The sequence below is a fragment of the Physeter macrocephalus genome, chromosome 2 (assembly GCF_002837175.3).
Source record: "Physeter macrocephalus isolate SW-GA chromosome 2, ASM283717v5, whole genome shotgun sequence".
Classification (NCBI taxonomy): Eukaryota; Metazoa; Chordata; class Mammalia; order Artiodactyla; family Physeteridae; genus Physeter; species Physeter macrocephalus.
In genome coordinates, this window is record NC_041215.1 from 33,196,452 (window position 1) to 33,223,071 (window position 26,620).

At 38.2% G+C, this 26,620-nt stretch overlaps 1 protein-coding gene across 1 annotated transcript in view; it reads left to right on the plus strand.

Annotated features, from left to right (window-relative positions):
• The window catches only part of CNTNAP5 (contactin associated protein family member 5), an 879,838-nt gene that overhangs the window by 847,681 nt on the left and 5,537 nt on the right, over positions 1-26,620 (plus strand). The window lies entirely within an intron of this gene.

The following is a 26,620-nucleotide window of genomic DNA, read 5'->3' on the forward strand; positions in this document are numbered from 1 at the left end:
TGCCGTGGCCTCTCCCGTCGCGGAGCACAGGCTCCGGACGCGCAGGCTCAGCGGCCATGGCTCACGGGCCCAGCCGCTCCGCTGCACGTGGGATCCTCCCAGACCGGGGCGCGAACCCGGCTTCCCCGCATCGGCAGGCGGACGCTCAACCACTGCGCCACCAGGGAAGCCCGGAAATGTTATTTCTTAAAAGGAATTCTGCTACCCCTTTTAACCAGGAAAGAATGAGATGTAGTTCTACGAGGTAGGCTTGGAACTCTGCATAATCTGGGGACTGCATTGTGCTTGTGTACCTCAATAGTCTAAGTGTGTTGCAACAGAAAAGATCATCGTGAGAGTTCCTCTTTTATGAAATGCACGTTACCTTCTCTGGAACAGGCTTATAGCTCCCGAAGAAACTACTGAAAAATTATTTTATTTTGAATTCATACGTTTCTTAAATAATGTTTCACTTTGTTTATGGTCATCTCTAGTTCTCTGGTAAGATCATCGTTGAGAGTTCCTCTTTTATGAAATGCATGTTACCTTCTCTGGAACAGGTTTATAGCTCCCGAAGAAACTACTGAAAAATTATTTTATTTTGAATTCATACGTTTCTTAAATAATGTTTCACTTTGTTTATGGTCATCTCTAGTTCTCTGGTAAATAAAAAGATCTCCAAACCACAGCCCCTTCCTGACTCAAATTCTAATATTGTGCGTAATTGTCTCATATTATGTCCAGAAATTTCTTAATGATACTGTTTCCCTGAGTAATAAAATATTTCAGACTCATTACTCTAATCTGACCTCCCTGTGAATGATGTATTTTAAAGGATCCTGAAATATCAGATTTCAGTAATCATTCCAACTTCCTAAATACCCATCTTATCCTCGCTCCCTTGAAGATTACAAACATGGAATCACAACTGGACTACAGGGCATTCGTTACTGTTTCTTTTAAAGGATAATGAACTGCATCTTTCCTCGCGGAAAATGCAACAGATGATTTAGTTTCACCTCATGCAACAAGAATGTGTGTTATCTTCTGATTAAAAATGCATTTTTATTTTGCGTTTTCAAGGAACTACTATGTGATCAGAACCCAGACCTACTCCATGCTTGTGCTTCTCTGTAAAAGTCAAGTTTGTTTTTTTGTAAAAGCGAAAGCACTCTTTGAACAGACTTTGTATGTCCTCCCCTGACTGTATTAACAAAGGATATTTTGTGTGGTCTACCAGAAGCCAATGACATGACTGTTAACAGAAAAGAAGTTTCAATTAGTTCTCATGACACAAAACTTATTGAGCATACTATGGAGCAGGCAATGTGCTAGGCCATCTAGATAACCCCAGACAAACAAACAGACAGACAAACACATAAACAATCTGTCCCTGTTCTAAACGTACTGCTCACTTTAAAATTCTCCCTCTTTCAAAGGAAAGTTATCAAGGTTGGGTTGAGAATATTAATGTTGTTCAAGGTTTTGGAATATCTCTTTTAGGCTATGGTAAATAACTTTGTTTTCTGCATTAATCAAATAATAATACTAATAATAGTATGCTATTATTAATAGTAGAGCATATTAATATTATAATAACATTGTTATTACTTTATTATAATAAACTAATATTATAGTATCTTATAATATTATAATAATAACATTGTTATTATTGTTTTTTATTAGTTATTATTTAATAATGCACTGCTCTGTGCTAGATCTAAACTCTTAGGTTTTATTTTTTCCTTATTTTTAATTGAAGTATAGTTAATTTAGTGTTGTGTTAGTTTCAGGTATACAGCAAAGTTACTCAATTATACATACACACACATATATGTTATATATATATATTCCTTTTCATGTTCTTTTCCATTATAGTTTATTACAAGATATTGAATATAGTTCCCTGTGCTACACAGTAGGTCCTTGTTGTTTATTTATTTTATATATAGTAGTCTGTATCTGTTAATCGCAATTTCCAAATTTCTCCTCATCCTCCCCCGTTTCCCCTTTGGTAAGCATACGTTTGTTTTCTATGTCGGGGAGTCTATTTTTGTTTTGTAAAAAAGTTCACTTGTATCATTTTTTAAGATTCCACATATAAGTGATATCATATATATTTATCTGTCTCTGACTTACTTCACTGAGTATGATAATCTCTAGGACCATCCATGTTGCTGCAAATGGCATTATTTCATTCTTTTTTTATGGCTGAGAAATATTCCATTGTGTATATGTACCACATCTTCTTTATCTATTCATCTGTTGATGGGCACTTGGGTTGCTAAGCTCTCATGTTAACTAATTTTTTCCTCACAACAACCCAAGAACGTAACACCTATTATTACTCTTATTTTATAGATGAGGAAACTGAGTCACAGAGGTTAAGTGACTTGTACAATATCACAGAACTAGCCAGTGGTGGACTTGGCATCTAAAGTCACACGTTGTGAGTCTGGGTCCTGCACTCCCAATCAGTCCTGCCATATTTTGTTTTTTAACAAATAATATAAGATAGTCCAGACAACGTACACTCCGTTTTCTGTTGAGGGCTCCTAAATAAAAACCTTGTGTCCTTAGCCTTAACTGCGATGGGCTTAAAAGTAAACCTAGGGCCAGGCTTTAATCATGGAGGGTTAATAGCATATTTATAGTAAGTCAGGCCTTGGAATCTGCCCTGGATTCCAGTCATAACTCTAGCACTACCTAACTGACCTGGACAAATGACTTAATACTCTGAGCTTCACTTTTCTCAATTGAAATGTAAGTGTTTATTATAACAATGCCTGTTTGGATGATTAGGTGGTAATGCGGCTAGCATGATGCCTGGCCTAATGAAAGCTCAATAGATGTTTGCAGTAACAGTAATAAGAACCTAAGAAGTCACCCCATCTGACCCAGCTACTTTTCTTTTGAGAATGGCATTGGACTCTAATGCCTTTCGGACCTTAAAGAGGAGTTGTTATGGAAGAGAGAAGATGGCTACCCACTCCGTGCATAAAAAAGCTTGCACTTCACTCTTCCTTTCTGCTCTGGGGGAATGAATGAATAAGGCATTATGTAGCCTTGACTCTATGATGCTTGGTAAATGGTGAAGGTACCCATATGGACAATTCTCGGTTTCTGATAAACCAGGTGAAACCTACCTGACATTAGTTAAATTTAAATGTAAGTTCTCATGATTAAAGCTGTCTCTAGTGGATTTCAACCTTGTGATACTTGGTGGATCAACTAAGCTTCAAAGCATGGAATCTAATCTGATTTTTTTTTTCATTAAACAAACATTTATTGAGTACTTTTTATGTGCCAGGCACCAAGCTAGGCACTGTGGATACAAAAATTGAAGGACAGCCCCTGCCCTCAAGGAGCTTACAGCCTAGTGTGGAAATAGACCAGTAAGTGGGCAAATAAGCCCAGAGTGATCTGTGTGGGTGCTGGTGAGAGAAGCGGGGGGCATTCCAAGTTCCCTGGAGGAAGTGAAATCTAAATTGAGAACAGACAGAGAAGGGACCCAGGTGAGTAGAAGAAAGGGGAATGAAAGTGTCATCTCTGGATACAGAAGGCTAAAAATCAGAGCACAAGATAGCAAGTGATGAGGCCAGAGAGGCGAGCAGGAACCAGGACCCCATAAGTCTCACAAGCCATGCTAAGGCATCTGGGCTTTATCCTGAGGGCAGTAGGGAGCCATGGAAGGTTGTAAGCCAGGGAATGGGGTCTAGTCTGATTTGTAAAGATGCTACCCGTCATCTCCATCCCTGTCCTACTCTCAGCATGAGGTAATCATGGAGTTCCAAAGACAGGACTGAGTCTTATTTATGGCTGTATCCTTCTTGCTACCTACCATATTTACAAGCACATATTAAGAGTTCCATAATATTAACTTTTAATTTTTTTATTTTTTTATTGAAATATTTACAAAGTTGTGTTAATTTCTGCTGTACAGCAAAGTGATTCAGTTATACATAGATATACATTGTTTTTTTAATATTCTTTTCCATTACGGTTTGTAATAGGATATTGAATACAGTTCTCTGTACTATACAGTAGTAGGACCTTTTTGTTTATCCATTCTCTATATAGAAGCTTCTATCTGCTAATCCCAAGCTCCCATGATGTATCTTGAAGGGAAAAAAAAGTGTAAAATATGAACATTAGAGCGGTAGGAACTGAAAGTTCATCATGCTGCACGTTAATGGGCTCAATGTTGTACAATCAGCTACAGCTAGATTTTAGATAAGGATCTCCAGGTTCCCTAGACACCGTGTCTTTTTCTCACAATGGTGCCTGGCAGTGAAGTGAAAATGAGTGGGTTTGGAATCACAGTTAGCAGCTCAAATCCTATACTGGTGACTTAAAAGCTATGTCACTGCTACGTTAACCTCTCTGAGCCCCAGTTTCCTCAACTGTAAGGCAATAGACATACTTTTTTAATTGATTTGTTGTGAAGATAACACATAGGATGGGTAAAGTGTCTGGCACATAGTGGTATTTGAAAACAGTAGCTGTTGTTTATAAGATCATGCAGGCATGCAGTCTATTGATTTTCTTTGTCTGCTATCCCTTTTTCTTGCCACTGGCACTGCTATTGATTTGTTTACCCTTTGCCTGGGGAATCTGGTCCGGTGTTATAAATGTCAGTGTTGACAAGGTAATGAAGTGAAGAGGATCCAAGCTAAGAATAATGAACTCTGCACCAGCATTTTAGGCCTCTCTCCCTAGCTTGGCGGGAAGGGTCAGAAGCTGAAAAGAACAAGTGGAGTCAGCACAGGTTAGAATTCTAGATGCTTTCTCGTGGAGAAGGAGAGGAAATCAGAGCACAAAGAGAGTCACTGGTTACTGGTTATTCATTTAGTTTACTGGGATATTATTTTTGGAGGATGCCATTAATGACAAAAACTTGAGTATTAAAACAAGTTAAAATAGCATGAAGCTCCTTTACACTTAGGGGTGATTACAGGATATCCACTTCCGGGAAAGATTTGATCTGAATCCCTGTGTTTTTCCATTTCACTTCCACAAGGATTTTTGCCAGTGATCAGGGTCGGGACTTGAGACCAGTGGTTAATATACCAATGATCTCTACCTTTTGCTTGATAAAGAGGCACATTCCTGGCTTTCCTGTGGAGAGCACAAATAAGTAAATCAGCATACACACCTAGAAAATGTCTGGTTTGAGTTCATCCCTTAAGATGAATTGCTGACTATTCTAATCCACCCCAAAACTTGGATATGTGCTTTATCTTTCCCATATATTTTCTCACCTTTTTCAAAATGCATCTATAGAATATAAGCTTTGCATAGGTGAAGCTTCTCTTGAAAGATAATATTATCTAAATGTTTGGGGTTAGGAAAATGACTCCTTAGCATTATTCCTAGATAACTCATTCGGTGCATACCATCTGAGCACCTATTATATACAAATCAAGATATTAAGTGAAACTAAGAACACTTTAAAGAGATATAGCCTAGGGATCCTTGTTCCCAAAGTAATAAAACCCCTATCTATGGAGACAAGACACATTTAATAATTACAGTGAGTAATTTTGGTAAGTGTTATGCAGATCGAGTGTGTTTAGAATTCTTAAGAGGGAGAGACCATTTCTAGCTGAGAGGATCCAGAAGAGTGTCATGGAGATCACCCTGACCCTGGTCTTGAAGCCCAGATGTGGTCTCAATAGATGGCATGCATTAAAGGAAGGAGGGATGGTATAAACCAAATAAGACAGCAGGAAGGAAAAATCGTGTGCTGGGAACAGTGACCAGGCCATATTCAGATGGTCTTGTTCATGCAGGGTAAGAGAGAGGAATGGGGAAAACAGGAAAGTTCACTTGGGACCATATTACCAAGTTTCTTCAGGGCTCTGCAAAGGAGTCCAGACTTCATTATATAGATGGGAGAAGCCATCGAAGGGAGCTCTCATGTTAAGAGCTGCTGTTGGCTCTTTTGTGGGTAACAGGTCAAATTGGGGGTTGGGGGAGATTGGTATGGAGGTTATGCTAAAATCCATCCTTCAGGTGGAAGAGAACAAGAGTCAGAGCCAGGGGGATAACAATGAGATTTGAAATAAGAATTGGAAGATTTGGGTAATTTACTGGGTGGGTGGGTCAAAGTGTAAGGTGGACTGGAAAGGTGAGCCCAAGAGAACAGAATAAGAGTGGTGGCTTTGCAGTCATTGCAGAGGGAAATTAAACCATTCTGGTCAGACCTGAGTCCCTGTTTACCCACTCGGGGCACACATTACCAGGGATTATATCTGAAGTCGTAGGGCAGGCCATCATCAGGGAGTGCAGGCTGGAACTCTCAGGCATGGGCTGGCCACAGGAGGAATTCTTTCTCTTTTTTTTTCCTTTTTTTTAAAAAATTGAAGTTTAGTTAATTTACAATGTTGTATCAGTTTCAAGTGTACAGCAAAATGTTCTGACCACATATAGAGATATTCTTTTCAGATTATTTTCCATTATAGGTTATTATAAGATACTGAGTATAGTTCCCTGTGAGGTAGGGGGAGGGATAAATTAGGAGTTTGGGATTAATACATACACATTACTATATATAAAATAGGTAAACCACAAGGAATTCTTCAGGGAGCCTAAGAGCCACTCTGCCCTTAAATCCCTTCAGCTGATTGCATGAAACCCATCCAGATTATCTAGGACAAGAAGCCAACTGATTGTGGACTTTATTCACATCTACAACATACCTTCATAGCAACACCTGGATTACTGTTTGATTCAACCACACTAGTACTGTGGTCTAGCCAAGTTGAATCATCAATAGACTATCATCCCACCCTCTCTATATTTGTATTTCTTTAATTGAAGTAAGATTCACATAACATGAAATTAACCATTTTAAAATCTACAGAGATATTTAGTACATTCACAGTGTTGTGCAACAATTACCTCTAGGTAGTTTGAAAGCATCGCCCACGAAGGGGGCCCTGAACCAATAAGCAGCCACTCCCCACTCCCCTTTCCTCCCCTCCCTTGGCAGCCAATAATCTACTTTCTGTCTTTATTGATTTACCTATTCAGGATATTTCATATAAATGGAATCACACCATTTGTCACCTTTTATGTCTGGCTTTTTCCACTAAGCATAGTTTTTGAGGCTCAGAAACATTGTAGCATGTGTCAGTACTTCACTCCTTTTTATGATTGAATAATACTCCATTGTATGGTTGTACTACATTGTGTTTATCCATTAATCTGTTGATGGGCATTTGAGTTATTTCCACCTTTTGGCAATTGTGAATAGTGCTACTGTGAACATGTATATACATGCATTTGTTTGAGTAGCTGGTTTAAATTTTCTTAGGTATATATCTAGGAGGGAAACTGCTGCCTTTGAAAAGCCATCATACCCAGAGGTAAGCCCAGCAGGGGAATTCAGGAAATCCTGTGCTGTGAGCTGTGTTCCTCACACTCCCACCACACTCCCTGTTCATGCAAAGAGGTCTTTAAAGAGGTCTCCTGGTTGTGTTTATTCTTTTGAAGACCTTACCTGTGTGTATCCCTGAGCAGGCAAACATACTGCCACACTTTACCCTGCTAAGACTCAACTATAAAATATTTAAAATAAAAACAATCACTGGGTGACATTCCAAGGTTTTTTGGTAATATGTGCTTCAAGGAGATTTTGTTAGCAGCCAGAGTAGGAGCAAGGTGTAGGTAGGGTCGGAGGTGGAGGAGTGTCTGAAATCACAAGAGCTGGGTGATTCAGCAGCTACTTAAAATCTCTTGGCTGCAAATTCATCCTCTTTGAAATGTCAGGGTCTGCCAGATGCTCTCTGAAATTTATTCTAATGTTGAACATTATAGGATTTTGTGATTTATGGAAATTTTATAAACTTTGACTTTGCAAATCCTAATGCCAAAGTCATTTTTTCACACTATTAAAACAAAACAAACAAAATCAAACAAAGGCTACCGAAAGCCAATTTTGCTGACCTAAATTGATGAGCTGCTAGGCTGTAAATAAAAATGCTTTTCACTATCTTAAAAAAAAAAAGGAAACTGAGCTTTATGATATTCTGAGTTAGAATACTGACATGAATTCAGTCATATTTAAACAGAATTTGGCTATTTATGATATTTAACATTTTTCATATTAAACTTTCCCTCCCTACCTCACTGGGCTGCACAGTTCCTTTATGCTTTGCACCTGTGTGTGGACTGTGCCTACATACCGGTTTACCCATAATGTGCTCCTTTCATTGACTTTTCCCACTGCAGACATGTGCCTGGCTGCTGCACTGTCAGTGAATTCTCATTTTCATTTGAAATATATTGTTACATCTGTACATGGTCATCCTGGCTACTCTTTTGCTTTTTCGTTTTTCTTGACCTAAGGGATTTGGAGTCACATGCCACCCACTTTCACTATGGTCTGGATTCTGCAATGTAATAATTGCTTTGACAATCCTTAAACTTTTTGTTTTTTTTAAAGATTTTTTTTTAATGTGGACCATTTTTTTTTTAAGTTTTTATTGAATTTGTTACAATATTGCTTCTGTTTTATGTTTTGGTTTTTTGGCTGTGAGACATGTGGGATCTTAGCTCTTTTACCAGGGATCGAAGCCATACCCCTGCATTGGAAGGCAAAGTCCTAACCACTGGACCACCAGGGAAGTCCCGAGAATCCTTAAACCTTTTGGATCAAAAATCCCTAATCCCTGGTACTTTTGTGACAAGCCATATAAAGCCCTTAATTTCACTTTAGGGGTGGCAGATTGAAGACATTTGGTACTCATGATATTGGGCATGCCCAGGGCTTTAAAAAGGGGCTTTTAAGGAGTCTCTCCAAAGAGCTGAGGTCACAAATAAGACTCAGGACTTCAAGTCAGGGTTTCTCAGTCCCCTGTGCTCTGTCGTAAATTCTGTGTCAGAAGATTGCTCAGGACTTCATCCCATCTGACTCTATCAGAGGATCATGGTGGTATCTTTTCTATGGCTAAAAATGTCCATGTGTGCCATTTATATACATCTCGTATCCTTGTAATTGACTCACTGTGAAGTTTGATACTTGGTAAGACAATTCTTCCCTTGCGTGAGGTTGGGAAAAGGAAATTTCAGTCCAGGGAGGCTAGAGGATGTGTTGATCTGTATACAAATTGGCCATGATGGTTAGTTTTGTGTGTCAGCTTGGCTGGTCCATACAGGGTCTAGACATTGGGGCAAGCATTATTCTGGTGTCTGTCTGTGAGGTGTTTCTTGAGGAGATGAGCATTTGAACCAGTAGACCAAGGAAAGCAAATGGCCTCATTTAATCAGTTAAAAGCCTGAATCAAACAAAAAGGGACTGCAGAGCTGGTTCTAGATCCTTTCTGGTTTTCAAATTTGAACAGAAACCTTGGCTTTTCTTGGGTCTGGAGCCTGCCGGCTTTTTGACTGGAGCTACCCCATAGGCTCTCCTCTTCCTCCTATTGGTTGACTGCAGATCTTGGGATTTTTTTCAGCTTCCATAATCACAAGAGGCAATTCCTTGTAATCATATATATCTCTTATTGGTCTGTTTTTTTCTGGAGAACCATGACTAATACAGTGGGAATTGAATTCTGAAACTGCCCCTAGCCATCTAGGATGACCCTAGGATGTCAGTCAGAAAAACCATCTCCCTCATATAAATGAGATAGGAAATGAGATAAATGCGATATGACACTTGCATCTTTCCTTGGGCTCTGCTCCTGGAAGCTCTAAAATTCTAGGAGTAACATCTATGTTATTAACAATTGCAGTTTGCATTTCAACATGTCAGTAACATTGAAAAGCACCAAATTCAAATTTTCCACTGCTGTCCTTTGGCTCATGGACAGATATCTTCAGGGGTCAAAAACAATGTAAGAACTCTTTCTATCTAGAGCTTCCACGGACAATGAAGGGTGGGTTTAACTTACTTTAATATCTTAGTTAGTGGTCCCACCTCCCCCAAAGTCTGTAATCTATATCTGTCATTTGGGAGAGAGCTTTTTTTTTACTTATTAATCATCAGCTAGAGACTTATCTGAGTGGCTGAGTTCAGTGGAACTTGCACAGAGTGCAACGCAGAACATGAGGTCTGGCCTTGGGGAGGAGACTGAGTCTGAAGCTTAGCGCAGCCACTGGTGGGTTAAGGCCCTGGCAAGTTCTTCATTTTTATCTGGGCCTCAGTTTTCTTGTCTGTAAAACAGGAATAGTCATTGCTATTTATCAGGATTGTTCTGATAACTAAATAATTGTGTGTGTCTGTGTGTGTAAGGGCATGTATGTATTATATATTTGGACGCACACTGCTTAGGGCACAGTTATTACCTAATATTTAGATGTTATATGGAAGCACAGTTACAGAAGGGGAATCTGCAAATGGCAAAAAGAATTCCCTTTGAGTTCAGAAAGACAACTTGGCAGATGAAAAGCAGAAAGAAGAATTCTTAAATATACCACTTTCTTTGTCTTCTTTATCTAAAGAGCTTTTTGCTAAGCTGCAGTATCATATTTTTTATCACAGTGTGCGATAATTTTGGAGTCATATTCTCAAGTGCTTTTACATGATATGGTATCAATTAAATTAAAATGCAGATTTTAATGTTACTGCTGATGCCAATACTTTCTCGGATAAACATGGCAGTTGGGTGTTTGTCTTTTCGCGGAAGGTGTTTCCTCTTACTTAGTATATTCTTTTTGCTTTTATTAAAGTATTTGGGTTATGTAAACTAAGACAGTATTATCTCCATTGTTATCTCTGCTGTTTCTAGGATGAAGGGAATACATATTTAAAGAGAGTTACATATTGTTATTTTTAATAGAATGACTGAGTTTCAGTCAATTATCATCTATTGACCCCAGCTATCTCCTCAACTTTATTCTATATCTGTGAATTCCACAAGGGCAGGGCTTTGGAAGTATTCAAAATAATGTACATAGAGTTCAGTATAATTGCTTTTTGTATTAATTCTTTTTATCCTAATTTGAGAGATGAGGAAATTAAGGATGAGTAACTTTTTCTTTTATCTTGTACTGTTTTCTTTATTGCTTTAGGCAGTGAGCAAAGGTTTATTCTAGAATGATGACTTAAAATATAAGAGGGTCTTTGATTTTATTAAATATGCCCTTAATACATTTACCTTTTTTTTCATTTAACAAAGATGCACATTCTTCTTTAATTAAGGTTCAGTAACTTGTGCACGGTTACTTGCCTATTCCCTTCAGTGTCAGCTCATTTACAACTTTCAGCACCTGAATTATTTTACTCAGGGCTTTCTCTAGGCACTGAAGCATGCTTTGCCTGTTTTTGTGACAAGCCTGAAATATAAAGGACTAAATGCCTGCGAGCTAGTGTATAAATACCCCAGTTTCTTACCATTTATTGGGTTAAGTTCTCTTTGCGTATGTACTCCCTAGTGACTCCTAGAATTTTCCCAGTAGGATTAAGTTTTAGTTGCCCTCAGTGCTGGTTGGTTTTATTTAAAAAAAAAAACAACTTTTTACTAGTTTCTCTCCCATCCTTATCTTTGCCACCACCCTTTATTTACAAGGTGAAGTGTTTTCTTCACCTTGTAAATAAAGTACTTGCACCCTGATGCCTGCCTTAAAACCTCCTTTGGGGGGAATTCAAACAATAACATTCACTCCTCCATTCATTAATTGGCTGACCTGGTGTGCAAAGCCAGATTTGCCTGATTCCAGAAATTGGATATATTCCACTGTGCCACACAGCCTTTAATAAAAGGCATATAAAGCGTAAACCCATTTCACAGACGCTGAAATCTTGCAGACAGAGAAATTAGTACATGAAGAGTGAAGGAGTAATGAAATGGCTGAATCGAAGTAAAACATTAGCTTCTACTCTAATTAGAAGACTTAGTTCTGGGGTGGTGAGTGCTGGTGAGAGACAGGAATTGGATGTTTCCTCCCAATGTCTCCTTCCACAGGCAGGTAGATGGAATCTTAGAGGACACTATACCTATAAGCTGAACATTGTTGAGTATTTACTATGTGCTTGGCTATCAGTTAAGACATTTACTTTCATTATTACATTTAATCCTCACAACAAACGCATGAGGTAAAACCTTACATTTCTATTACTGTGTGTCACATGACCCCATCACTTCATAGTTTAACCCAACACCTGTTTTGCAAATATCTCAGAACTTTGTGGGTCAGTACTTGGACAGAGAGCTTGCCTGGTTGGTTCTTCAGCTCCTTGTGGAGTTGACTAGACTCTCTTGGTGAGATATGGTTAGTAGCTGGGCCAGTCTGGAGGACAAGACAGATTTATTCACATGCTTGCTGCCATGGCAGGGACATCTGGAAGGCTGGGCTCAGCTGGGTCACTCTGTTTCTCCCTTTAGTTTCAAGGTCCCTCTGCATGGTCTCCCAGGGCATCTTACACAGTAGCTTGGGGCTCCAAGCCCCCAAGGCAGAAGGTGCCAGACCTATTGAAGGCTAGTCCTGGGACTGTCAGAGTGTCATTTGCAATGTGTTCCATTGAGCAAAGCAGTCATGAGTCAACTCATACTCTGAGGGAGGGGAAATAGACCCCGTCTGTCAACAGAAGGCATGTCAAAGATGATCTTTAATTTTCCACCTGCAGGCACCACATCCTTTCCCATTTTATAGATGAGGAAACAGTCCAAAAGATATCATGTGTCTTTCCTAAAGATACAATGTTAAAAAGTAGAAGAGTTTAATGTTGAACCCAGTGATCCGATTCGTTGGTGATGAAATCTATTTCTAGAAGGGAAGTTGCATAACAGTTTAATTGGAGGAAAGTATAGAGAAGAAAGTTTTTCAGAAGGGAATTGAGTCAGAGCCTGTTAACAGCCTACCTAATATCCAATATTCATTCTCCTCTTCTTTATTGAACACAGTGATGTTTTTCATTAAATTTTTGTTCCTGTTTAGAGGGAGCAATGTTCCTAGTTAAAACCAGGACATCCCTGGCCTACTTCTTAAGAAGGGCCATGCCACATGGTCCTGGAAAACGGTCACCAAGAAGAAGTCAGTAGAGTTTTCAAAAAGGCTGACTTAGCAGATGTGTACCTTTTTGCTCTTTGCCCCCGCTACTTCCCCCTGCTGGGACATAAGGGTAGTAGCTGGAGTTCATTGAGTCATCTTATGAGGTCGAAAACAAAAGCTATAGCCCATGAAGAGGAAAGTGTAAATCTAAAAAAATTTCTGGGCCCCTGATGATATCTGGAGCCAAAATACCAACCTTAGACAGATTAACATCAGACTTCCCATTAACTGGGAATAAAAAATAAAATAAACTATTACTTGCTTTGAGCTAGTGTTCTCTCTCTTTTTTAAATTGTCTGTTACATGCAGTCAAATGCAAATTATAACTAACAGGAATAATGTGTGATTTTATACTCTCTGAATCAGATGGAGAAAGAGAGAAGAAAAGGCTACCCTTTGAGCCAAATGCGGAAGTTCACTGAGGCAGAGCAACTGTATAAATGGCTGAGAACTGATGAGTGGGGGTTGAGATGATACCTCATGGGTTTCTTGCCCTCCAGAGGAGACAGAGGGTGAATATGTTTGCTCACATCTGGGTCATTGAAGCCAGTTTGATCTTCATTATCCAGGAGGCCACCTCCTTGTGTGTCAAGGAAAACAATGCAAGAGATAAAACAAGGGAGCATAAGGGGTTAAGTATGAAGCAGGAGCTATAGATGAGGGTTCTACAGGCAGTGGAGGAAAGAAGTCTCTAGAATGGCATGGTTGGGGGCTGCCTTAGGGGCCAGTGCCCCGCTGGTGGGTCGTGCACCATAATTGTGGCACACCCGCTCTGAAAGCTAAGCAGGCTCAGCCTTTACGCAGACAACATCACCGATGCTTCGTGCACAATCCATGCTCATTTAGTATTTACTGAATTACATTTGCAGTGTGATTGGAAGCCGACTACAAAACACACTAGTTCCAAAATACCTCTTGTAATGAAATCCCAGAAATATACTTTTCCTTTTCATGAAGTCTTACAGATTCATCTTAAAACACAAATATGCTATCCTGAAGAACAGCAAGTAAGCCATCATCAGCCATGATGACCTCATGAGGTTACCAGCCAGTTAACACCCTCTTTCATTAGGAAAGAAGAGAGTTTGGCTCTCTGGGATGAGCACGCTTCACTGAAGTAGGTTAATAAATTCACAGGAAAACAATTTACCGAGTTTAAAACAAACACTCAGAATAGAATTTAAAAGTTCAATCACTGAACACATTTTTTTTCAATAACCGTTTTTTTAAATTGAAGTATATTTAATTGACAATGTTGTGTTAGCTTCAGGTGTACAGCAAAAAAAAAAAAATATATATATATATATATCCTTTTTCAGATTCTTTTCCATTATAGGTAATTACAAGATATTTAATATAGTTCCCTGTGCTATACAGTAGGTCCTTGCTGTTTATCTATTTTATACATAGTAGCATGTATCTGTCAATCCCAAACTCATAATTTATCCCTCACCTCCTTTCCCTTTTGGTAACCGTAAGTTTGTTTTCTATGTCTGTGAGTCTATTTCTGTTTTGTAAATAAGTTCACTTGTATCGTTTTTTTAGATTCCACATATAAGCGATATCATATGATATATGTCAATCACTGAACACATTTATTCAACAAAGCATATTGTGTCACCACACTTACCACACCTGGCCTCTTTGTGTGGCATCAGGCTTTAACATTTATTGTGAGACCTTGGACAAGTTGCTTCACTTCTCTAAACCTTAATTTCATTCACCTGTGGCATGGAGCGCACCATAGTTTCTATTTTGTCAGGTTATTGTGATGTGATCATCACAACCCAACTGCTCATCTAACTTGAACAGGGCAAAGCCGGGCCATAATTGATGTTCTAGGAATGTTGGCAAGGACAAGAAGAAGCGGGTGTAGTGTCCTGCAGTCTGGGAATGAGTTGACACTGGGTAGGTTCAAATCCCAGCTCTGTCACTTACTGGGTGTTCCTTTGTATTATTTAACCTCAATTGTTTCCGTTTTCTTCCCTTTAAAATGGGCACAACAATGCAGATGATGATTAAGTGTTGTAAGGCACTTAAAGCAGCCTTTGGCACTTAGTAAGCAATTCTGTCCTGATGGATACTATGGAGGTGGTCCTTACTTTACCCAATTCTGCAGAACAGTAAGTGACCACACGAACTGAAACTGCGAAAAGACATCTTAATCATTCATGGGAAAAACATGATTAGCTCTATGACCTTTAAAAAATTTTTGCCAAAGCATTAACAACTCTCTTAAGGTATAAATCAACGAAACTTCCACACAAAATTCTAAAATAAAAATAAATAAATAAAAACTCTCTTAGGGAAATGAAGAAAAACTAGTATCTACTTAGTACTCTGTAATCTAAAATATTAGAAACATTGAGAATTAGACTGTCTCATATGTTTGCAAAAAATCTTTCAAGAATAGTTTGCACAGTGCTTGCCGCCATCTAGCTGTATGACTAAACATGGAGGGCGCAGCTTTCTTAGGCCTTGGTGAACTGTCATGCTGCTTTCTAAGTTTGGATCAGCTTCCACCATTTCATCCTTTGTGTTTTCAATGCCATGAAACATTTTGGAGCGTTCTTTCACTGTGAAGTTTTTTGCTGGCATCACTTCCTCTGGGACATTGCCATTCTGTTTGTCACGAACCACCTCATTTATATCGATTCCTATCACCTTCTCTAATTTCCCGTGACTGCAGACCTAGAGTCTTTCTGTGTCAGTGTCAGCATTTCCATGGCCAACTATTTCTTCTATAAATCTATTTACATTTGAATTTCACTTCCAGTGCTCTCACTTTCTGTTTCTTTGCTGCAAAATCATCTTCGTTGACCAATTCCCTCTTTGGGTTATCTGTTTTTCTGTAAAATGTCACGTGGGTTTATTACTGAGATACAAAGAAGCTACACAACTATACGCTTTGCTGTCTGTGTGTTAATTAAATCAGCAATGGCACAGTGGCCAATCTACCACAGACTTTGAAAGAAATGATGTGATTGGTTACTAATCATGATGCACATCTGCTATTTACATGTTAATTTTGGGACTGAAGAGCTAGCAGCAGAGTTTGTACTTTATGCACTATTACTTATGCTTATATCACAGTCACTGGAACTTGAATCATGTTGTTGGGGGACTGGTGTTATTTAAATCATGGTAACTGAAATTCATGCATATTGGATCTGCACAAAGTGGAGACGGCTTACAATGACCAACTTTATTAAATAGAAATATATAAACAAGAAAGTTATCATTGTTTTATAGCCACTAAAATATTAATTTCTGGGCATGTTTTAAATGTAGAAAATAGAACCGCTTTAGCATTCTCAAAGAGTGTTCCTATGTTTATTATTTTCCTGTTGGTGCTTTAACAAACTATCACAAAATCAGTAGCTTAAAGCAAGGTAAATTTATCGTATGGTTCTTGAGGCTAGAAGTCTTAAGTGAAATTTATGAGGCTAAAATTAAGGTGCCAGCAGAGCTGTGTTCCTTCTGGAGGCTTCAGGGGAGAAACTGTTTCCTTTCCATTTCCTACTTACAGTGGTCACTTGCAGTCTTTGGCTTGTAACCCCTTCCTCAAATTACTAGATCCTCTTGGTTCTGTCATCGTATCTCCTACTTCTGACTGCCTCCCTTTATATGGACCCTTATATTCACATTAAGTTTACCCAGATACCCAGGATAATCTTTGTATCTCCAGATCCTTAACTTACTCATATGATCAAAGTCTCTTTTGCCAAGTAAAGTAACATATTCACAGGTTCTGGGGATTCAGACATGGACATCTTTGGAGGGTGGGGCTTATCCTCTGCCACACCATGTGTCTTGTAAACCAAACCTCAAGGCATATACAATGATCAGTTTTACCCATAAGGAATCTGAGACTTAGAGAGACGAAGGGGCTGCTTTATGATCATCATGTTAGAAATATTTGAATGAGTTATTTTTATTTAATATAATAATTACCAATTATATATTGGATAATAATCTAGACACAAAAAAACAAATATGCCATCTCTCCTTCCCCCAGGCCTGGGAGCAGCACAGAAGGTTTGTTTCCCAGAAAGATCAGCTGCCAGGACCAAGGACCAGTCATTGCTATGCACATTGATCAATATTGCCCATGGCTGGTTTCCATTTGGTCCCTATAGAATAGCTCGTTTTTCCTTATACAGAGCAGCCAAATTTAGGACATTCAAACTAGACGTGAGGATTTTTGCAGAGGTCAATATATGACTGGTCAAAAATAACTATTTTTTAAACTGAATGTGTGTATGGTGGGAGGGGTGGATACACACACACTATATTCAGTTTAAAATGAAGTTATTTTTGAATACCATCCTTTCTTCCTTCCTTCCTTCCTTCCTTCCTTCCTTCCTTTCCTTCCCTTCCTCCCTCCCTCCCTCTCTCTTTCTTCTTTTTCTTTCTTTCCTTTTTCCTTTTTCTTTCTTTCTTTCTTTCTTTTCTTTCTTTCTTTCCTTCTTCCTTCCTTCCTTCCCCCTCTCTCCCCCACTCCCCCTCCCTCCCTCCCTCCCTTCCTTCCTTCCTTCCTTCCTTCCCCCTCTCTCCCCCACTCCCCCTCCCTCCCTCCTTCCCTTCCTTCCTTCTTTCCTTCCTTCCAGAGGTTGCCTTATATGTACGCAAATGACAGTGTTGATTGCCTACCCGACATCCATCTTTTTTTTTTTTTTCTTTGCGGTACGCGAGCCTCTCACTGCTGTGGCCTCTCCCGTTGCGGAGCACGGGCTCCGGACGCGCAGGCTCAGCGGCCATGGCTCACGGGCCCAGCCGCTCCGCGGCATGCGGGATCTTCCCGGACCGGGGCACGAACCCATGTCCCCTGCATCGGCAGGGGGACTCTCAACCACTGCGCCGCCAGGGAAGCCCCCAACATCCATTTTGACTTATTTTTCCCTTCCTAAGATAATTCCAATTTTATTTAAGCATTCATGCTCCTCTATGAATTCATGTGCTCGTGGAAATGTTGTCTTCATCTGCAATCCCTGAGGATTCCTCCTGATTGGTTTGAGCCAGTGATTCTCAAAGATTGGTCCTGTGGTCATTGGGAGGGTGGACTCCTGAGACCTTTACAGGGAATCCATGAGGTCAAAACTATCTTCATTTTAATAATAAATATTAATGAGCTTTGTCACTCATGTTCTCTCATGCGTGCAGAATGGAGTTTTTCAGAGGCTACAAGATGTGTGATGATATCACCACTTAGATAGCTAATGGAATGTGTACTGTGGCTTCTTTTAAAATATTCTCAGTTTTCATTTCTAACACAATGGATATCGATAGATCCAAAACAGATATAGGTATCCAAAATCTCTTCAAGATTTTTAAGAGTGAAAATGGATCTGGAGACTAAAAACAAGTCTTGAAAACTGCTGATCTAAGCAAATGCTGTGGTCCCTCTCCATTGCCAGTGATTGGAGTAGCATAAACCTGGGACACAATCTAGCCAATTAGAAGAAGCCTTCAGGGTAGCTGTGTGTATGTGGTTCTGAGAAAGGATTCTCCATTCTTAAAAAAAAAAAAGATGCAGAATTGAGGTAGCTTTTGTTTATGTATTTATGTATTGCTTCTGGACATCATTGTGTCTGGATGTGATGCCTGGAACTGCACGACCACCTTGTTCCAGCCTGAGGATGAGACAGCCAAAGAGGAGAAGCCCTGAAATTCCATGCTCAGTGCTCTCCTTGCCTCTAAACTCCTTGTTATTTGAGATAACTCATCCCTGTAATGTTTAAGTCTCTGCAAGTTGGATTTTCTGTTACTTGCAGCAGAAAGCCTCCTCACAAAATATGCATTATGCCTAACTCTGTAAACAATAAAACAAATAACATCAGATCACTGGAGGTGCTCAGTATGGCTTTTACTCTTTTTGGTACTTCTTTTAACTTCACAGCTAGTAATTCCATAACAGAGTAGAATATATTTCTATAGGTTATTTTTGGACTCTGTTAAAAGACTCTCTGTTAGGACATGCAGGGCTCTAGTTTTGCTCATTTCCTTTAATAGAGTAAACAATATAAATCAAGACATGTGAGTTGTCTAGTTCTGGGCCCACATCAAATAAAAAATAATCAGCACCCTAGGATGAATACTTTTTGTATTTTTAAATCCCAAAGGAATGAGTTTATACGTCAACTTGAGCATCCCAGTGTTAAAAGTCAGAAAAGTGACTTTTCTGTGGAAAATAAGCAGAATTGGCATTGGGAGTATGATATCTAGAATTTTAAATTTGGATATATTGCTAAGGTTTTACTGATCCAGTAGTCACTGTCATATATCCATAGAGCTGCTTTTATGTAATGCATGTAACTAAGGAACCCAATTTAAAAATGAAAAATATAGTTGAGACCATGAGCTATTCACTGGAGATAAAGAATTCTCAAATGGTAGAATTTTGTTGACCGAATCAACTTGGTTATTTTTGTATGTTTCTTGTAATATTACTGTCTGTCTGTCTATCTATCTATCTATCTATCTATCTATCTATCTATCTATCTACCCATCTATCGATCCATCTGTCTGTTTGTCTATCTATGTGTATGTATATATTTCTACTTACAGAAGAGTAAGGGAAGACCTACTATGTGCCAGATCCTGTGCAATTGAGACCCGTTTAATCATCCAAAAAAATGTATTTATCAACGTCTATGCCCAAAATTCTATGTTAGTAAATTGGCTGTTAGTGGTAAGCAAATAAGGAAAACTTCATCATAAAATGGATTGTCTGGAGTGGGGCTTTCATCCTGAGACCTGAAGATAAGGAGCCTGTCATGCAGTATTTGGCAGGTGTCTCCTTGGTAGTGTGATGAGCAAAACTACAGGCTCTGACCCTTTAAGCCTATGGGGCCATTACAAACAGAATAGACACTGTGATATGTAGCAGCCAAATTTACAGGGTCACTCAGGTTCCATAGGAACTATTTATTTAGCTTTAGGTAGTAAAATACTTAGAATAATGAAGAGAAGTATTCGATGAGTACCACTGGCAGAGCTGCAGGAAATATTAATGAAGTTCTCATCAGGATTGGGCTTCATCAAAGAGAATTCCATATAAGGAGTTGTGAGTGTGAATGTAAAAGTAAAGAAACTAAATGCTTGTAAACTGCCAGAATAAAGTTTTAAATATATCTAAATATCCCTGATAAGGCTGCATTACTGTTGATATTAGGAAACATTTATTTTTTATTTATTAATTCCTTTTATGGTTTACAAAATGCTCTGTGTGTTAGGCACTGTGTCCTAGTTGGTGGGGTTGGAAATTAGAAAGGGACAGGTTTCTTGAAAGCAAGAATCTGCCAATCTTGTTGAAGGACAGACTTGTAAACATAACGGTGAAATAAAAGATGTGTCTTAGAAGTAAGCAGATGCCTTGGGGACATGGAGAAAGTAGTTTCCTAACTCCACCTGGCCCCTGCCTATCTTTTCAACATCGTCTTTTGCCTTATTTTAAGGTAGAGTTAACTTGATTATTTAGTGTTTGAAATGTGACGGACTTTCTCAGTCTAGGCTTTGTGTAGGCTTTGCTTTGTGTCAGGAACACCCTGCCCACCCTCTCATGCATGATTATTGTCTATTGATCACCTAATACATTGTTTTCCAGACCATCTTTCCTAAATTAATGTTTCTCAAAGCGGGGTTCCTGAACCATCCATATCATAAGTGTCTAGGAATGTGCTTTAAAAATGCAAATTCTTGGATACCTCCACACCAGACCTACTGAATGAGTAGAGATTCAAAGATATGCATTTTCATACATTTCCCTGGAAAATTAATTTGCATACTAAATTTGATCCCCACTGTCCTAGATTGTGTCAGGGGTCTCTTCTGTGGTACCAGAGCCACAATGATGTCTTCCTCCCTTAAGACTTATTGCCTGAAATCATTGCTGGTCTGTTAAATATGTCTGCTAGCTGACAATTGTAAGTCCACTGTCTCACACAGAGTGTGATTCTCATAGGTGACCAATAAATAGATGTAGGTCTAACAGAGAAGGAGTGGATGTTATCCAGGTAGTTAAGGGACAGAAGGGCCTTCCAGGAAGAGAGAACATGTGCACCTACTAAGAGAAGAGTGAGAAGTTGGGTTCTGTGTAGCACAGATGGGGCTAGCTAGGTGGGTGGGAGTTAGCTAGTGAAGGGCTCTAAGTCATGCTATGGAGGTGAGGTTTCTTTTTGCCTTATTAACAATCAATACCTACAGAAAGCTACTAAATATGGCATAACAGAGAAAAGAAGGACAGAATACAAGAGACTTAGGTATCAGACCTGGATTGGCCACGGACTGGGTAATTTGCTTTAAACAATTACTTGACCTTGTGTCTTAATTTTCCTAACTGGTATTTGGGTATAATTATCTCACACTTTCTTATTTTACAAGGATGAATATTTACATAGGCTGTAAAAATGTGCATACCATGAAAAGCATAAAAGCATTAAGTAAATGCCAAGTATTCTTTTAAATACAGTTTAACATTCCTCTTTCAGGATTAAAAACTTTATTTGAGAGACATAAATATTCCTGATAGTTAAATTTTCAGACTGTTTCTCTATTACTGAAAGCCACAAAGTACTCTTGAGGGAAATACTCTTTACTTGTATATATCACTTATATCTTCCATTAATATCAAGTTCTTTATTTATGTTTTGTGATGGTACATTTTACGCTCTCATAAGCCCAGGTTGTGTGGGTCTGCATGGCTTGTATTTTGACACTTCATGTTTCAAATATCATCAGTGGCTTTTGACATATAGCAAATGTCATATTACATATTACAGCAATGTCTGTTCTTAGCAAATTGCTGACCTTTTCTTTTTCTTTTTTTTAATATCCAGAAAAAAATAAAAAACCTGTCTGGATTGGCCCTATCACTCTTTTAGTGTCAAACCATTGTGACTGTGTAAAATGTTGCACATTCTGGCGCTAACATTGGTTCTGTGCTATTTTCCTTGGCATCACAAAATCCACTAGTTTTAACAGAGGGGCATAGCTTTGCTTTGATGAAATGAGTGTTTACAAATTAATTTAGATAGTCAAGTTTTCAGATGCTTAAAGAAGTTAGTCTATACTAACTTAACCAACTGAGTCATTCAAAGTTTTAGTACTACATATATTCAGTTATGAGTCAGTATGAAGTGGAAGTTTAGTCTTTACGACAAGCACATAAGCATTTACATCTTAGTTTTCTCATATAAATGCAGTATTACTTGGGCATGTTGAGGGCCCTTGAATCTAGGCAAAGGCTTTTGGAACTCTTTGGAAGAGTAGTAGGAAGAATAATGATGATGATAATGATGATGATGATGTTGATGATGATGATGATAAACGCATGTATGGGCACTGAGCTAGGAATCATGCTTTTTATATTTATTTCCACCACAATTCATGTGGTGGAAATTTATCACTATTTTACAGTGGACAAATCTCAGAAATGAGAAAATACAAGTCATATGTTCAAGGGCATAATTCATCAGCTTAGGTCTACCTACCTCCAATCCTTGCTATTTCAGCACACCATGCTGCTTCTATGTCAGTATTTGAGGCCAGGGAGATAGACTCTAATGAGAATCAGAAGTGATATTTAAAGTGTGTTGGGAAGTAGAAACTATGTCAATTTCAAATAAGAAATTTTCTTGGTAAGATATTTGTGGTTTCTCAAGGAGATGATATATATTATATAAGGAGAAACCTTGCAGTTCTTCCTGATTGGATGGGACTCTTATATGTTAGCAGAAAACTAACATAACATGTTGTTCAGTAAAATGAACAACCTAGAAGAAATGAATAAATTCCTAGAAACCTACAATCTCCTAAGACTGAAATTAAGAATATTAAATATGAACAGACCAATTAACAGTAATGAAATTGAATCATTTAAAAATTTTTTTAAATAATTAAAAAAAATTCTCCCAATGAACAAAAGTCCAGGACCAGATGGCTACAAAGGTGAATTCTACCAAATATTTAAAGAAGAGTTAACACCTGTCCTCAAATTATACCAAAAAATTGAAGAAGAGGGAATGCATCTGGATTCATACTATGAGGTGAGTATCACACTGATATCAAAACCAGAAAAGACCTGCACACAGAAAAAAAGAAAGAAAGAAAGAAAGAAAAGAAAGGAAGGAAGGAAAAGAAAGGAAAAGGAAAAAAGAAAATTACAAGCCAAACTTGTAAATTCTGAACGTAGATGCAAAAAAATCCTCTGTATATGCACTATATTCATGGATTAGAAAAATGAATATTATTAAAGCCATACCACCCAAAGCAATCTACAGATTCAGTTCAATCCCTATCAAAATTCCAGTGGCATTTTTAATAGAACTAGAACAAATAACTCTAAAATTTATATGGAAACACACACAGACACACACACACACCACACACACACACTAACCTTGAATAGCCAAAGCAGTCTTGAGAAAGAAGAAAAAAAACTGGAGGTATCACACTCCTTAATTACAAACTATACTACAAAACTAAAATAATCAAAACATTATGGTGCTGGCACACACACACACACACACACACACACACACACACACACACAGAGATCAATGGAACAGAATAGCAAACCCAGAAATAAACCCACACTTATATGGTCAATTAATACACATCAAAGTAGGCAAGAATATACAATGGGAAAAATCTTTTCAGTAAATAGTGCTGGATAAAACTAGACAGCTATATGCAAAAGAATCAAACTGGATTAATTTCTCATATCATATACAGAAACAAACTAAAAATGGATTAAAGACTTCAATGAAGACCTGAAACCATAAAACTCCTAGAAGAAAACAAAAGAAGTACACTCTTTGACATCAGTCTTAGCAATATTTTTTTGGATCTGTCTCAGGCGAGTGAAACAATAATTAAACGGGACTACATCAAACTAAAAAGATTTTGCACAGCAAAGGAAACTATCTACAAAATGAAAAGTCAGCTTAGTTAATGGAAGAAGGTATTTGCAATTGATGTATCCAACATGGGATTAATATCCAAAATATACATGGAACACAATTTCAAAATATTAAAAATATGAGTAGAGGACATGAATAGAATTTTTTTGTCAAAGAAGACATACAGGTGGCCAAAAGAAACATGAAAAGGTGCTCAACATCACGAATTGTCAGGGAAATGCAAATCTAAACCCCAATCAAATACCATCCCACACTTGTCAGAATGGCTGTTATCAAAAAGAACAACAAATAACAAGTGTTGGTGAGGATGTAAAGAAAAGGGAATTCTGGTGCGCTTTTTGTGGGATTGTAAGTTGGTTCAACCACTATGGACAACTGTATGGAGATTCCTCAGAAAGTTAAAAATGGAAATATTATATGATCTAGCATTTTCATATCTGGGTATTTACCCAAAGAAAACAGAAACACTAATTTGAAAAGATCTATACACTCCAATGTCATTGAAGCATTATCTATAATAACCAGGATATGGAAACAACCTAAGTGCCCATGTCCTTGGATAGATGAATGGTTAAATTCATAATTTGCTACAACATGGATGAATCTAGAGGGTACTATGCTAAGTGAAATGTCATATAAAGACAAATACCATATGATCTCACTTATTATATGGATTCTAAAAAACTAAACAAAATAAACAAACAAACCAAACAATGAAAATAGTCATACAGAGAAAAAACTGGTGGTTTTCAGAGGGGTGGGGGGGGGCAGGTGGAGGGTGGACAAAATAGGTGAATGGGTTTGAGAGATGCAAACCTCCAGTTATAAAATAAATAAGCCATGGTGATATAATATACAGCATAAGAAATATGGTCAATGATATTGGAATAACTTTGTATGGGGACAGATGGTTACTAGATTTGTCATTGTGATCATTTCATAATGTACACAAATGTAAAATCACTCTATAGTGCACCTGAAACTAACATAATACTGTACATCAATCACATTTCAATAATTTAAAAATATTGCATTATTATATAGTAGATACCCAATAGGTGTTGACTATTGAACAAATGCCTTTTTAGCGAACAACTGTTTCTTACCACATATTAGGTAACAAATTTATAAGAAGTAAATATAATCTGGAGCCATCTTAACATTTTTTTTTTGCCTCTCCATATATGTAAGAATCTGAGAAATCATGCCACGCCTCATACTGAGATTATTTTCTGCTATCAAGGACTCTTGTTTTCTTCATTTCTTTTCAGAACCCTCTCAAGGTTTGCATGCTTTTTATGCATCTAGAATAAATTAACTTTCCTAGAGATAAGACTTGATCCAAAACATTTCTTCCATTAAAGAGAGGTGGTCATTTTCTGGCATTTGCCCCGATTTATCCATGTGCCGATTCTTTTACCTGGAACTTGGATTCATGGTGGTCAGAATAACGATATCCTTCAAAGACCTTGGCACCAATACAGGCTTCTTTTTAACTGAATTCTAGGAATAAGATCTGGCAGTTTTGACTTAGACCCTTAAGGCATAGCTGCAGTGACATGTCACTTTCCACTGCTTTGAAATCCCACAAGGCAAAATCTTCATACAGGTTTATGCTTCCCTTCTCTTGTCTTCCTTCTGTAAATACTTCTGATCTCTAACTCTATCCCTTGAAAACTACCAATCAGTAGCTAATGTGCATTCTGAATTATACTAGGGTACATTGAGTTCTGTTGGCACCTGACAAATAGCACTTAGTCTTAATTAAACTTTTTGGTGTGGAAGGCTTTTGCATAACAGCGTTTGAGCAGTCTCTTATGCTCATAATCTCAGTCTTTGTAAGCGTAGAGTGAGAAATAGGCATACGTGATGCTTTCATGAGTATGTAACAAATATGTACCACCACTGTAGGATATTTGCAGGAATATTTGGAAGACCACAGTTTCCTCCCCACCCCTGCCCCATGTTCTTACACACTTGAAGAGTGTCAATTCACATCTCTATTAGATTTTTATTATCATTAACTGGAAAGTTCTCACAGAATCTCGAGAAGAATGGAGTGGTAGGAAGAATAATGACCCGCAAAAATAGCCAAATCCTAATCCTCAGAACCTGTGAATATGTTAAGCTAACTGGCAAAGAAGAATTAATGTTGCTAATCAGCTGTCCTTAAAATAGGGAGATTATCCTTGATTATCCGGCTGAGCCCAGTACAATCACGAGGGTCCTTAAAAGTGAAAGAAGAGAATTAGTATTACATGTGACTTTGGAAGAAAGATACACAGAAATGCAACATTGCTGGCTTTGAAGATACAGGAAGGGGGCTATAAGACAAGGAATGTGGGTGGTTTTGGGGAGTTAGAAAAGACAAAGAGATGGGTTATTCCCTGGAGGCTCTAGAAAAAATGCAGATTGACAGCAGCTCGATTTTAGCCCAGTGAGACCGGTATCAGACTTCTGCAGAGATGTAAGACAAAACATTTGTGTTGTTTTATGCTGTTTAAGTTTGTGCTGATTTGTTACAATAGCCACATAAAATTAATACATGATTTCTTTTCTTTTCCTGTAAGAAGACAGGGATGATAAATTAGCAAGGTTTACATGGGTGTTGAAGAGGGAGACAATAATGAGGACAAAACTAGAAAAAGCACTGTTAAAGGATGTTAATTTCTCATTTTGATCCGTATGTCCATTATATGTCTTCCCTGAATGTGGCCAACAAA